The sequence below is a fragment of the Siphateles boraxobius genome, unplaced genomic scaffold, assembly GCF_051911475.1.
Source record: "Siphateles boraxobius isolate OS27281-9 unplaced genomic scaffold, OSU_SipBor_1 8, whole genome shotgun sequence".
In the NCBI taxonomy this organism is placed as follows: Eukaryota; Metazoa; Chordata; class Actinopteri; order Cypriniformes; family Leuciscidae; genus Siphateles; species Siphateles boraxobius.
Window position 1 is genome coordinate 17,963,164 of NW_027509208.1, and position 16,403 is coordinate 17,979,566.

Below are 16,403 nucleotides of genomic sequence, written 5' to 3' on the forward strand. Positions count from 1 at the left end.
CTCATAGGCATGCTAGATTGAATGAATGTTTGCGGGAATTTCCCGCATTATAAACTTAAGACCTGCGGGAATGATTAAAATGATGCGCAATACCCGCAATCCCGCACCGAAATTCGAGCCCTGATTATGTATTGTACGCAATTGTTATATACGGTGCCTTCTATTGCAGCAACTTCCATTTTTCTTGGTGATATTTAATGCCGTTTTTTCAGGAAGTGACAATTTTGTTATCTTGGGCTCACTGGATGGAAACGGTGCTTTATTCACAATTTTTTTTTTTCCATATTACAATTTTGTGCACAAGTTAAATTTGCAACTTTGGAAAGAAAAAGCTATTGTTGAGCATCTAGAGGGAGAAAACGACAAATGTGCATGTGAGCCAGCGTTTTTCCTTAAACACAGCATTTGCGAATGATAGCCTTTATACTTTCACAAACATTACTAAATTTAATTTAGTGCTTCAAACTGGGAGGTTTATTTAAGGCCAAGGCCCTTACTTGCAGAAAATAACTAAAAGATTAAGTGCAAAATCAGTCTTTTATTAAACTTTCCAACGTCCTGTTTGAGGCAGATTCTTATGTGCTGAATATATTTTACACACACTAATGATTTCAAAATATCGACCAATTAGTTTGCCAGGCCAACATACAGTATCTGTATATTACTAGTTGCATGTCACTGAAGCAGATGGACTGCAAAGGGATTCAGAACTCTACATCTTTACATATCAGTGGTTTAAATCAATGATCCATATCATGTTGCCATGCTAATCAGTGCTCGAAGATTAACTTTTTTACTTGGTAACACTGGTGCTCCCAACTTCATAAAGTTAGGAGCACCAGCAAATATTTAGGAGCACCCACCAAAAATTAAGGAGCCCCACAACTACAACTTATATATTAACAGATTTCTTGGTCCCACTTTATATTAAGTGGCTAATGGTACTATGTACTTACATTGTACTTATATTCTGAAAATACCTGCATGTACACTAAGTCCATTGTATCACATTATTAATTTCAATGTAAAAACATGTGTTACAGCTGTAATGAATGTATGCAATTACATTTGTAATTACACTGCTTACCCTTCCCTTACACCTTAACCCACCCTTAAACCTACCCATACCATCACAACGGCCCCTAACCTTACCCGTATCACACCTCAATAGCAGCACAAGTGTTTCACAATACAACATCAACACAAGTATTTTGTACTTATTTTTTGATGTAAGTACATAGTACTTAAAGCCACTTAATATAAAGTGGGACCGATTTCTTTTATTTAAAAACACCAATCAACACCAACAATCACTGGGGCTTTACACATCCTGTGGCCAGGATTTGAAATTTGGTCTCCCTGGCTCTACATCATCTCACCCCGATGATATTGGCTCATGATTTGTCATTTGCACGTGTCATGTTAATCGCAACTCCGTTCTTTTTCATGAGCTGCAACATAGGTTTAAATTTAGTGAAGGCAAGCTCTTCTTTGACGATGGTGTATGCGGTTTTAAATTTGACGTTTAGCTCTGCCAGTAGAGTGGAATGATCGGCAGCATCCTGGCTAGAGGTCGACCGATTCATCGGTTTTGCCGATATATCGATGCCTTTAATTGATTGGTGGAACTAACGTTATCGTCAAAAATCAACACCCACAGTTTTTCCGGGTTGTGTCCGTTGCTGGAGCGACTGTGAAGATGTGCTGTCATTACACTGTACGAGAGCGCTGAGAAGAGACTGCTGACATTATACAGAGCGAGAGCGGCCTATAGAGGACCAAAAACTATTACTGGCTGAGTTGTTTACGTTAACACGTGAGGCTGCGCCCAGCGCGGAGAACACGCAGCACAGAGAGTGCTGACACTTCAGACACGCATTTAAAACACCGACAGCGAAACGGTATGAATACAGAACACTAAAGTACATATTACCATATCATTATAAAGTAATTCATTTGTTGACTGGATGCTGCATTAGCAGAGAAAGAACAGCAGTTTGCCATTGAGGCTGTGAGGACTCTAACATTAGTAGCCTACCTCAAGCGGTTAAAACAATGAGACAAACACAAACGCAGACCTGACCCAATTGTTTTATGGCGCAATTGTTTCCATCTATTTGCATTAGTTTATATCCAGCTGGTCACTTTTATGCATTCATTACCCGACGAAGTTTCATATTTAAAGCTAGTGACGTGAATGCTTTCTCAACATTGATATGTTAATGCAGCCGACATAAAAACAAATTAGAAACGCGTTCGATTTAAGTTGTTTTATCACTACAATACATCTTGTTATTTTGATTAGATCATCATCAAGAGTTCTAAAATAGAAGCAAATAAAGTGAGAGACTACATAGGATATATAAAATATATGGTCTTTATTAAATTTGAATGGCCATTTTTAAGCATGACTTTGGAATTATATGAAATGGTAACACTTTATAATAAGATTAAATTTTTAGCATTAACTAAGGTTAATTAAAGTTGTAGAAGTATTCATTGTTAGTTTCAACATTTACTGATGCATTTGAAATTGAGTTTTAATTCTTATTTTATCTGTTATTACCTTAATGTACAATGAACTAACACATGAATGATAAATGTACAATTGTATTGCTCATATTAATACATGCAGAAAAAACGTACATTGTATATTGCATAATTCATATAGTTCATGAAAGCTAGTTAATGCATCCTTATTAACAAATAGGACTTGCAAAGTAGGGCTGGGCAAAAAAAAAATAGATTTTTCAATTACATTTTTTTTTTAAATGTGTTCGATTCAAAATCGATTCTCAACGGCCACAAATCGATTTTCTTTCCATATTCAGGGCTCGAATGTCGGCGTTGCGCACAATTTTATTAATTCCTGCAGGTCTCCCATTTATAATGTGGGAAATTCACGCAAACATTTAGTAGATTGTATGAGTAAATTTAATCCACACATTATAAAATCAAATCAGTCATTTTAAAACTTACTCTGAGACACAATTTCACAAACAGCGTGTGTGTTCAGCGGTGCTGCGCCTTCTCTCTCTGCACAGGGCAAGCGTCAAGCGCTGCAGGCGTCGATAAACACTCGCGTTTAGGAGTCGGGACATGACGGAATATTCACTTGCACAGCATTGCATCGTAACTAACGTTTATCATTTTCACGTCTTTCTAAGTTTTACCAGTTTAAACATTCAAGTGATTTTAAATTATCCAGTGCTCGCGCACTCTGACATGTTTTTTTTTTTACTGCGTGCAGATACAGTAAAGCCTAAATCCACCTCACAAACAGCTCGCCAGTAACAAAAGTTCTTTTTCGCAGATTATATCGCTTTAACGGTCAAAACCATGCAAAATGATGTCAAAACTCTGGTCTTGGTGAGTAACCCCGTAAAGACAGTCACTGATGTCTTAAGCATAAAACGTGTGTGACAGACAGTAAAATGAAACGGTAATGGATCCGTGCACTAGTTCCTAAAGTGAACATCCATATGTGTCTGTTATTAATTTTGTTGTCAAAACAACATAATATAGCTTTAATTGTAAGGAATCAGGATTAATAGCCTATGTACTTAACTTAGTCTGGACTAAAAGACTATCCAGTGTTATTTTACATTGGATTACTTTATTCAGTTTCTGTAGTATTTCCGACCTACCCAAAAAACATTTATGTTTTAAAACACTTGTTTTTATTTGTGCTACTTTTTTCAATTTAATTCAAACATTAAGATTGAAATCAAGCGTCCATGTGTTCCATAAACTCTTAACAAAATTACCACATTGTAAAAACAAACACTTAGGTGAGATAAATGTAAAAAAATTGTCTAGAAAAATACAACAGATATTTATTTATCTATCTTAAAAATAAAATAACATGATCCTGTTTGATCAAGGCATGTGACTGTTCTGACTTGAATTGAATTTGAATTTTCAGCATCAATTTTGCATCTTGCATCAAAATCATGTCTATTCATCGTATGGAATTGAAACAGAGTTGGGTTCTGTTTTAATGTACCCAAGTGTACCTAAAATAAAAAGTTTAATATACAGGTGTGTGGCTCTTAATTTATTTTTATTAATTAACCACTTGTAAACTTATATTCACTGTTCTTTTTTATAAATATAGGATTTGTATTACATTTATATTCATTGAGTCGAATCGAGAATCAAAATTTAAAAAATCGAATCGGGAATCGAAATCAAATCAAATTGAGAGCTTGCTAATCAAAATCAAATCAAATTTGAACATCTGAATCGATACCCAGCCCTATTGCAAAGTGTTACCTATGAAATGTACATATGTTTCTAGGTTATAGCTAACGAAACCTGTAATATTTTAATGTTTAAATTATTTTCTGTATAGAGCTCATTCTGTAGAACTTCTCATTTTAATATATTCATATTTATACATTTAATTGAGCACATTTCAGTTCAGCACTGTTCTAATTGGTGTTATGTTTGTTTTTAATCCAGTATCCATTTGAACAAATATCGAATAAATAAAAAAGTTGAATTATTTGTTATCGGCATGTACGATCAAACCTAAATATCGGTATCGGTAAAATCCACTATTGGTCGACCTCTAATCCTGGCGATTAAAAGCCTTAAATCGAACCTGATTTGTTTGCCACACACTTGTCCCTGCATATTTTGTGCTTGGCACTCTCTCCGCGTTTAACCTGTTAACCTTCAAGGCCACTTTAGAAAAATCCCCAGAAATGACATACCCAAACTTAAACAGATACAGTTCATGAACCCTTTGCACTAAAAGCACAAGTATGATCTCATTTGAAAGCTGACACCTAGTAGTTTATTGTAAATGTAGAATTAATTATTGTCATAATGAAAAAAAAATGTTTAAATAGCTTCAAAGTTTTGTAAAGTTATTAGAAATTTATTTTTATGAAACATCTTCATAAAAATAAAATTGAAGTTGGCCCTGGAGCAATCTAGAAATGCACTGCAGCTAAAGCCATATGTGTGACCATTTTATATTTAAAATCTGAAAATGATAAGTCTAAAACTCCGTATTTAGTTAAATATTTTTCAAGATCATGTCAAATTACTTTATTTTGATTAGACTCTAAAATGCAAACTGATGTTTAGTCATCTTCTGAGTCATCTATTCAGTCTATTGTCTCTATTATTTTGTGGTGCAAACGAGCCCCATTCAGTGTGAGTCTCTCCCTGCACACATTTACACCTCTCAAGACTGGTTATGGCTCTGAATATGCATTTCTTTTGTCTGCATTATAGCTACTAACGACTGGCTATTCACAGGCTATTCATAGGGTTTCAAACCCTAATTTCTTTTATCAAAGTTCTCACTAAATATTTGAAACTGGTATCAAATGCACTGAAACATTTCAGTAAGCATTCCTATTTAGTAGGGCTGTAACGATACACCAAACCCACGATTCGATTCGTATCACGATTTTTGACCCACGATTCGATTCGTATCGCGATTCTATCACGGGGGCGGGGCTTGAGGGGGCGGGGCTTGTGGTGAAAAAAAGAGATTTTGAGAGAAGAAAAAAAATACCGGTATTTTTATTAAATAACATTAGGAAAAACCTGTATAATCTAAACACCAAAGAACAATAATAACTATGCAAATTATTATACTATACGGCAGTGTAGGCTGCTGCTTTTGGGCTGTGTTCTGTACTCCAACTAAATTGATTTCGGGATGGTGCCGTAATATGCATCTGCATGTTGGACGTGTTGCCGGTCAATTGAGGATTAATTTAATGCACTTTCTGAGAATTTATATTTCAAGTTTTGGGAGGAGGGGAGAGGGTAGGGGGGGATTTTTTTTGTTTGAGGGGAGAAAGGGGGGGCATTTTTTCCAAACAAAATTATTACATTTATCTTGCCTAAATGTTTGCGCTCATTGCATTTTTACAATGGGGTAATAGCCTATTGTTGTTAAGAATTTACACATCACAAGGAAGCTTGATTTAAATTGTTTAATTAAATTGAAAAGAGTAGCTCAAATAAATACAATAGAATAAAGATACAAATAAAGACAATTAAAGAGAAAAGTTTTTGAATAGGTCTAACACTAGTATTTATATACAGATACTGAATAAAGTAATCAAATGGAAAATAACACTGGGTAGTATTTTAGTCCTGAATAAATTAAATACATAGGCTATTAATCCTGATTCCTTTAACTTAAAGCCATCTTTTGTTGTTTTGACAACAAAATTAATGACAGACACATATGGCTGCCGTCACTTTAAGAGCTAGTGCACGGATCCTGTGTTCATTATACTGGCATGCGTTTTATGTTTATTAAAGACAAAACCGACTATAGCCTATTTAGAGTATAGCCTACTCACAAAGACCGAAATTGACAATTTTGCGTGTTAAAGCAATATAATCCGCGAAAAATAGTTACTAGCCAGCTGTTTTTGAGGCGGATTTTCTATGAATGTGCGCATAGAAAATAATCTCAGAGAGCGCGCGAGCACTGATTAGTTTAAAATCGCTTGAATGTTTAAACTGGTAAGACTTAAAAAGACTTCAGTCACGATGCACTGCTGGCCCGATTGTGCAAGTGAATATTCCGTCATGTCCCGACCTTACAGTCTATGGTCCCGACTCCAAAACGCGAGTGTGTATTATCGCCGCAGCGCTTGATGCCTGCCTTGCACAAAACATTATGAGAAGAGATAGAAGACGCGCGGCACCGCTGAACACTCACGCTGTTTGTGAAATTGCGTCTGGAAGATAGTTGTTAAAAGAATGATTTTATTTTATTATCTGTGTGGATTACGATTGCGGGAATTTCCCACATTATAAATGGGAGACCTGCGGGAATGATTAGAATTATGCGCAATACCCGCGCCGAAATTCGAGCCCTGGTTCTGGACAGGAAGGATAACTCTGGGAGTTGGAAGGGGTGTGATCGCGATTCTGCCTTCTCACATCGCGATACAGGATCGTGGACCTGAGTATCGCGATTTCGATTTTATATCGCGTATCGTTACAGCCCTACTATTTAGAAAAAAATCATAAAACAATAACTGCTGGTGGCAGGTGCACCTGGGCTAGCTAGCATGTTAGCTTAGCACACCATCAATACACGACCATTTATGAGATTAAAACCATGTTTATGCTCCAAACTTACTTTATAACGCAAGTCGAGTGTTTTAAATAATCTTCTGTGATCTAATTTGGCTTCAGATAAAAAAAAAATCCGACAGAAAATTTATTATTTATAGTGTTCTGACCGATGATGAAATCTATATCGATTAGCATTACATTATAAATATAATCTATTATTATGAAATACCTGGCATGGCTTGAAGAACACAGGTAACTCAAATATCATTGCAATCATGTTTATTGTCTTCAAAACATCTTTATCTGCATGTTACAGCGATCTCTGTCAGCTACTTTCTGTATCAGTGACGTCCTGGAATGTCACATGACTATGGGTCTTCTTCATGATCCATATATGGACTGTTATTGTGCATATAGCGCCCTCAGGCTATTGGTATGAATTGAAAATACAGCACATCTCAGTAAGAAGCGATCATAATGATTACATCGACGCATTTGGGTATAAATTCAATAAATATTATTCCTGTCTATAGAAATATGATGTGAATCTATGAGAATATGTCAATATTTCTCCAAGTCTGCACATTTTTGAGCTAAAGCCCTGAGGGACGATGTTTTGTGAATCGCTGTCATGACGACAGCACGGAGTGTTTTTTTATGAACGGACCAGCTGACGCTCATAATTCATATTAAAGGTATCGACTAATTTTTTCATTTCATAACTCCTGACACAAATTAAGACATAACTGTCACTATAAGTTTCTCAGAATACAATAGTGGTCAAATACTGAATCTTGAGTATTATATCTTTTTAACGATGTATAGTTTGTCAAGGTATAACATTAAATCTGATAGTAAATTTGAACTAAATAAACAAAAAACGCGTCAGTGCGCCGGCGCACTGAAGAAGGTTAAGAGGTTAACCAAGCTCTCGCGCTTAAAATGTATCGATTCAGTTGCGAACGCTGTTACCTGCAAACTCTGTCCCACAGGCTTTACAGTGAACGCAATGCATTAACCACATCACCTAAAGATTATTTGTGACTTTAGGTGACGGCTTACAAAAGAAATCTGTCAGCGTTCGTTTCATCTTCTCTCTTATTCAGTCTTATTCAGCCTTTTAAATTTCGCACGATAGTCAGCTCCCTGTCACATGACAACGGAGCACCATGAAAGGGAGTGACAGCTAATATTAACCAATCTAAAATCTGCTTTTAAAGTTAAAAACGTAAGGATGAAGTTTGATTGGTTATGTAACGTTGGGATAGATGGTCCTGCCACCGCGTAAACGCGTATCAGCACACATAAGGTACACACTGTGCGTGTGCAGTAATTTGCGAACGTTTTGTAGAGAAATGATAACAGGTCGCAGCACAACCATTATTTGCACTCACACAAATGCTCCCAAATATATTTTTAGATCGCACCGATTAAATTTCACGAGAATTTCCGACCAGAATGGTTGCAATTTTGAGCCTTGCTTATGTTAGTGTAGATAGTGAATTGACAGTAAAGGAGGGGTTGCAGAAATCTACAGTGAGCCACATGGGGCTCCATTCATAATTGATGTGGTGCGAGTCCTTCCTTATGCCAAAACAGCACAGTAGAAGCAACATGGTCACCTCAACATGTCCATACACAATTAGATACACCGCACAACCACAATACTGCTCTGCGCACTAAGTGTGAATGAATGCCACACTATATCTTCATATATATCTTCATATATATATATATATATATATGAAGATATATATATATCTTCATATATATATATATATATATATATATCTTCATATATATATATATATATATATATATATATATATATATATATATAGTGCTATCCAGAACAGAAAAATTAACACAAAAATCTTCAGAGGCTGTAAGAAATCCACAGCTTTAATATGAAATCAACAATGAACGCTGAAGCAATTAGTCTCAATTTAAGCAGTTGATCACCTCTAGGACAGAGTTAAAAAGCAACAACATGATAAATCAAATTAGGGGTGCGATACTACAATATGTATAGTCTATGCTGCATACATCGTAATATTGTTTTAATGATGTACGATCTGACATCAAGCTAAAATTGGTTTCATCATCAGAAGTTTCGCAGTCAGACATGTTGTCAGCGAGTCGCGCTATCAACAGCTGATCAGAACGTACACACTGTTGACGTAGACAGCAGCGCGGATTGATAGAAATGGAAAGAAAATAGTGCCGATTAAAACTGAGGTATGAATTTTGACCGGCGTGTTTTTTGTGTGTTAAATTAATCAAGCTTTGAAACGCAAATATTTTTTTAACGTAAAAACGCACAGTTTTGAGGCCCCGGAAACTAACCGGGAGTACTTTCTTGCAAAACTTCTAGCGGCCAGAACTCTGACCAGGGAGGTGACTACAGAGTGGGTCAGTGTGTATGCACTATAGTGCTGGTAAGGATTCCATACAACTAGGGCTGCAACAACTAATCGATAAAATCGATTATAATCGATTATGAAAATCGTTGTCAACGAATGTCATTATCGATTAGTTGGTCTGCTTACGTCACGGGGAGCGTTTACTGGTACGCACACACACGCAAGGTCTCTCTCCCTCAGGTGCTCTGCCGAGCGCGCGCGCTACACGGTTTGGAGCAGTCTCTTCTGTCTCGCATGCGCGCTCTTGCTTGCGCGCTCTAGATTTCGGGAGTTTGAACTAATTCGCGGGCATCAGGGAGCCGCAATCAATATGCGGGAGACTCCCGGGACTTCCGGGATGTCTGTATTTTGTCTCGAGCATCAGGTTGTGCAATCAGTTCGCTCGCAACGTAAGTGATGGATTAAAATAGCGCTACCGCAGAAATAGGTTAAATTAAAACGGTGTTTACAAAGTGAAGCATTAAATACAAAGGCAGTTAATGACAGCAGCAGTAAAATATTGTTTTTTAGTCACTGTACTCAATGGTTTTCAGCGAATGCTTGTGCACTAATGCATAATTTCTCCTGTCCTTTACTCAAGCCTGTTAGCTTGCTGGGTAACGTTACCTCCATTCCGTTCTCTTTTTATAGCATTTGTCTACTAAGTTTTAATTGTTTTTCAAACGCGATCTACTGCGGCTCTACATTCACACAATTGTTTTCAGTCTTTCTATATTTATTTAATCAATTTATCCTTATATTATATTCTTTTATATATTATATATATAATATATATTATATTCTTTATCCTTATATTCCTTATATATAATTAATTTTAAATAAAAATTAAATGAATTATATATTTTAGATGTTTTTAGTTTGTTTTTAGTTCAGATATTCACATCTGAACAACATGTCTGTGTAAATTTGTTTTAACAAAAATTGTGTTAAAACATAATATGTTGGATATCATTTCTTTAACAATAATCATGTTTGTCAACTTGCCATCAGCAATTATCATTAAAAACAATGCAAATATTGATATTAGTAAAACTCAATGTGTGGCTTTTGCACTTTTTAAAGTACACTTTTACACATAAATACCCTGATTTACGGTCTTATTTAGTTATAATAAAAAAAAAATCTAATTTAATTTCTATCCGATTAATCGAAAAAATAATCGTCCGATTAATCGATTATCAAAATAATCGTTAGTTGCAGCCCTACATACAACTTCATGTCTTAAATGGGCGAACTAACCCTTTAAGGCTAGTCTGCCTGGGCCTGGCCATATTTGAAACGTCTCACTCAATCGTTCGTTGTTTAGGTCTATATTACAGCCGTTTTAGGCGTGCGCTTTATTTGAAATGCAGCATGCGATGTTGTTTAATAACTTTCAAACGGTAGAGCCTGTTCCTTTATAACAGTTATATAATACAGTTAAAGACAAGTTCAAAAATCCACCGACGTTAATCTACTAACTCTCCTGACTGCTTTGTCGGACAAAATATGGTGGATTTTCATTTGTCAGATCGCATCGAACTCCATGCGAAGGATGAATTGACGCTAATTTAAAAGCAAAGTGCACACTGCTGCACCAGCTTTTTATAAGTGGTGTAAAAAAAAATTATTTCAGTTTTCAAATTAGCGCCAATTCAGCACACAATAACAAACCAGTGTTGCTCCGCACTACCAACAATTATGCATGCCCGTGCAAACACGTGCATTTTACGTTTGCCTTTAAATTAGTGATTTAAAATCCCCCGCCGGTGATACCGGTATTACCGGTGTTGTCACACGTCGATTAACTGGTGGGAAAATATCCTCACCGTCACATCCCTACAGTGCACCCCAAAAACACAATCAAGCCTTTGAAAAAATGTGTTTTACCACCCCTTTAACTATATGAAGCATCAAAGTGGTAGTTGCGTAGCTATCAACGGAGGGACAAAACGCTCTCCAAATTACTAGCCATTGGCTATTTAAAGAAATGTTTGTCGCCTAGCATGAGATTTGGTCGCATATGTGAGTGATTTACTCGCATTGTAGAGGGTTGAAAAGATCTTAATTTGTGTTCCGAAGATAAACGGAACTTATGGGTTTGGAATGACATGAGGGTAATTAATGATAGAATTTAAATTTTTGGGTGAGCTAACCCTTTAAGGGGCCGTTCACATATCGCGTTTAAAAACATACTTGTCTGTCATTGCTATGCAACGATGCATTTTTTTCATTTTGCTGCGCCTAGATTTTTTTTGTTGCATTTTTCGACAAATATATTTCGATTCGACAAAAAATGCTTGCCATGCTCTTACATTTTAAATTAAGAACTGGAGCACGCAAAAGACACGATATGTGAAGTCAAATACTTTGTTCATGAATGAATCAGCCATTTGAATTAATCAATTGAAACTCAATGACTCTCATTAACAGTGAATTACTGACACCTACTGGTGGTTATAATTTCACATTTAAAGTATCTTCATATTTTTTAAATAATTTCAAAATATCAATTAGGCTTACCGTTTTAGGTTTAAAACAAAATAGTATACAGTATATCTTTGTAGGTTAAATGCAGTCATGTCCCTCTGAGCTCCACTAGACAGTCTGTGTAACTTCATCTAAATGCCACGTCAGATGCAGCTTCAGTGTTTCCTCTGCATTGAAAAGATGAATTTTTTTCTGATTTCATTTGATTGGTAACGGCCCTATTGTATCTCATTACTCTGATTACATTTGATTAAATGTAAGAAAGAATTTGACAAGATGATGCATACATTTAATTAGGTTAATTAATAATAATAAAAAAGGCTTTTATAAAAGGTAAAAATCTTTTTAAACTTATTGGAAAAGATCATTTCTGTCATTGCTGCAAACTAAGCACCACACAGTTTATGAAGAATATCAAAAACTTTAGGTAAAGGTACCAACACATACACAATCAGCAAAATATTGTATACTTATCGTTATTGAGAAATAATTTTTTGTTCATATAGCACACTCTTAATATGTACAAATAGTGCATAAAACAAAACATCATGCAAACCAGCTCCACAAAAAAGAAAAGTCACATTACAAGACAGGAGTAATGAAAGACAAGGTAAAATGAAAGTGAAAGCAGTCATCTTTTACTTTAGGTTATAGCAAACACTTCAATGAGGAAAAATTGTGCGCAGCTTCAACAGCTAAATGCCAACTTCCCTTCAATCCAGACCTCAAGAGCCATCATCAATACAGCTGTCTGGTTTATTGTAGAGGGAAGAAAGGTTAGAGGTAGCTAAACTCAACCGAAGGGACCACGCAAAGTCTAGGGTATCATTCAATTGCCAATTTATTCCATACTGCCAGGAGCCAGCGACAGACAGATGAATGGATAAAACCCCCTAAAGAGTGCGAGTCATTTTTTAGATCTCTAAGACCAAAATGGTTAAGTCTGGAAAACGAGCCTTTTAGGCACCAAATTCCAGGCTTGTGACACATTTTACTTGTGTTGTAAGCAGAGGAACACTAAGATACAGTAGTGTGTTGGCCTAGTTGTATTAAATAATGAAGAACTTGGTCTAAGATGGTGAGATTCACTTGAGGTTTCAATTAAAACATCTTTATTCTTTCAATCCCAACCCCTGACATCCAATCCCACCCCCATCACCAGGCCATCTGCCTCCCAAATACATAAGCCAATTGCTGCTTTCCTCTGATATTCCCAAATGTGCATCCAAGCAATCACTGCACTGAGCCTCAGTCCCTGAGGAATGAGTTAAGTCAATATCTTTTCAATAAATTGGTGAGGGGCATTCTTAAAGCAATGAAGAAAGCACTCTTATTTGAAACCTCCCAGCTCAAACAGATCCACAGTTACCAGGAAGCTTCAATCTGTTCACTTGATCTGCTGTTCTTTGTTAAAAACACCCATCAAGGCTGGTCTTGTGTCGACCAATGGTGTCCTTGGTGGCATTTCCTCTTATGAATATGTAGAGTTATTTTAAGTGGAAGTTAAATGATCAAGTCTTCCTCCACTGATGCTCATGTATCTATCTGCTTCTGTTGAAAGACTCTGTTGTTTTTTGACCCCAAGCTTCTGACTAGCTCAGTTTAATGCAGTTTTCACAAAATCTCATAAATCTATGGTTTCAAGGCCCACAAAACATCATGCATAGAGAAGGAATGAGTCATTTGTGATGTGGATCACACCAGAATGAAGTATCCATTAAGATAGCTGCTGATGGCCAGTTTCAAGTTTAACTTTAAGCCTGACATATGAAACAGTCAGAACATTTAGATAAAATATAAAATAAAATAAACTGTGGGAAGTGTGAGGACTTCCCTATTCTCTGATTTAGAATAACTTAAAACTTTATAGTTATTGTCACGTGTGTGAACAGGCCTTTAGTAAGATCATATTGAAATGATTAGTCTTATGATAAAAGCCCTGTAGTTTTTATTGTGGAGGCAAAGCATGTAATGCAATGAAATACAAATGATGATAGAGAGATGTAGAAGTAAATGTTCCTAAACAAAACCTGATATTTTATAAATTTTAACATGGATAATCAAGCAAACCTAAGCTGCTTTAGTCCAGTAAATGCTCATCTTGCAATATTACTAACAAAAATGTTTACTTCATTCAATATTTCACAGCAAAAAGACATGTACATGACCTGAAGGTAGACCTTTTTACTTGCTAAAAAAGTATGAATTATCAATCAGAAGGAGAAGGCATCTAGAAGATTGTAAAAAATGTTTTTGAGCCAAGTATAGTTGATAATTTAGCAGCTTTCGTGCATCAAATATAACAGAGTGTAAAGGGTTAAATCACAAGCGCTTGATAAGTCAACATGTTGGGGAATAAGCATGCAGTACTACTGTGTGCATCTTGCATGTATTAAAGTGGAAGTTGTGGCAGCTCGTTTGCATGCACTGATTTTAATGTTTTGTTTGATGTAACGTTACTGTAATAGTCATGTGAGCCATCACCTTTGGCTAACCTACCTCTGCACAACCAAGAATAGGACAGTGAATAACTAGTGTATTCCCCATGACTGCGAACTTGCCTTTCAGCTTTAAAATGCACCTATATAACTACCAAGTAGAGGTCGTGTGGATGGATTCAACATATTATTTAACAAGTTAAACCATTTCCCAAATTCCACCAATTTTGCCGGCAAAATTAGTCATTTATTGAAATGGGATGGTCAAGTGGGCCCTGTGAGGTGGCCTCCAAACCCCCATTCTTCCCTAAATTCTGTCTCCGGCAATCATTTTTCCGCAATTTCTACACTAAAGCTGCTCATATTAATGCTGACCTGTGTGAGAGAACAAGAAAACGGGGTTTGGTTGCGTGATTTGTCGTTTCTCATGGCATTGCTAACATTAGCTAGACTATTCTTTTCTCTTCGTACACTAACATTACAGCAGCAGCACATTGATTAACAGTTAACATACCTGTCTCCGCCGGTCCCGTCACTCTCTTCAGGAATATCGTTTATTCCGTCCAGAAGGTCTGAGTCCTGGTCCTTTGTATTGTGTTGGAGCGTGTGTGTGTATGTGTGTGTGAGAGAGGCCGGCTGTGGATTACAAAAGCTCGTGCTATGCTAGTCCCAGCTAGCCGAGCGGTTAGCGACCCAACAAACCTCCTCCACAAAAGAGAGAGAAGCCCTTTTCTCCCTCTCTCTGTCGTTTTCGTTGTGTTTATCTCTGTCTGGTCGCGCGGCCGGTGTGAGGTGAGCAGTAACGGCCGGTTGGCGGTGTCTCGTGCGCTCGAGAGAGGCCCCCGCTCGCGCCGCGGCCTGTCGCACAATCAAAGATGGCAGAGCGCCAATCCACGAGAGCCTGACGTCACCGCGTACAGGCGCTGCGCAGCGTCAGCGACCACAGACGCGCCTTTAACATGTAAGACACAGCAGATGGCGCCCTTTAAACGGTTCTATCTATTAAAAAACTATCAAAATATTTTCTCTTTTCTGTAATAATAAATATATCAGATTAATTCTCTCCTCGAGGGAATTATTTTTGGAATGCACATATCGCAGATATTTATTGGAAAGAAATAGGCATGGTTAAATCCATATACATTTTATGCTGAATAAAGTTAAAGAGGTACACTTTTAAAATATAGCCTACTTCACAAAATCTACCCATGTAAAGCTTCATGGACATTGACAACTGTTCTTTTTGTACTGTACACGAGGAAGACTTTTGTTTTACAACTGTTATTATCTTTAACATTGTGGTCTGATGTTTGTTCTTTTCTTTTTGCCCCAAGAAATGTTAATTATAAATGATCTCTAAAAGATGTTATATGTATGTTCTTTCACACACAGAAGCAAAATGCTTGAATATGTGGTGAACGTCTACATTTTGCATGGTAAATATTACACAAAATTTGTGTAAACAAAAAATGCATACCTACATGTAATTTATTCTTAGAGATGGAGTAATTGGAGAAGTCCTTAAAGTTGATTATTAACAAAAATATTTTTTTTCAACTTTATGGAGAAATAATTTATAATATAATGTCCCCACTATGCTTCACCCAATTCAGTGAATCCTGAATACACGTCCCTATAGGGAAAAGGAAGAAATATTTGCTTTTTTTTATCATTCAGATTGTTTGATATCTGTTCCTTGAAGCATTCTTTCTGTATGTTGAAACCAGCTATATGACTCATTTTGTTCAAATAAATAATAAAATACTGTTATATCAGTTCTAAACGTCTACTCAAAAATGGCAGTGAGCGTGACATTCCCCCATAAATCAAAAACTATATATTCATAAAAAAATATTATTATAATTTTTTTGACAATGTTCTCTAAACAGGGGCTGTAGTCCTTGGTCTCCAGGAAGAAATGAACGAAATTGTCTTGGACCCTGACCATTTCTTTAGTGTATGTGGATTTTATAAATATCATACATTTTATAAACGTAATAAATACATTAAA

At 36.3% G+C, this 16,403-nt stretch overlaps 1 protein-coding gene across 2 annotated transcripts in view; it reads right to left on the bottom strand.

The window, feature by feature from the left end:
* The window catches only part of prrc2c (proline-rich coiled-coil 2C), a 63,425-nt gene extending 48,135 nt beyond the window's left edge, over positions 1 to 15,290 (bottom strand). For both annotated transcript variants that reach the window (XM_077220746.1, XM_077220745.1), the window contains exon 1: positions 14,907 to 15,290. The gene's annotated coding sequence lies outside the window, so the exon portion shown is untranslated. The remainder of the gene's footprint in view (positions 1 to 14,906) is intronic.
* Between the last annotated feature and the right edge of the window lie 1,113 nt (positions 15,291 to 16,403).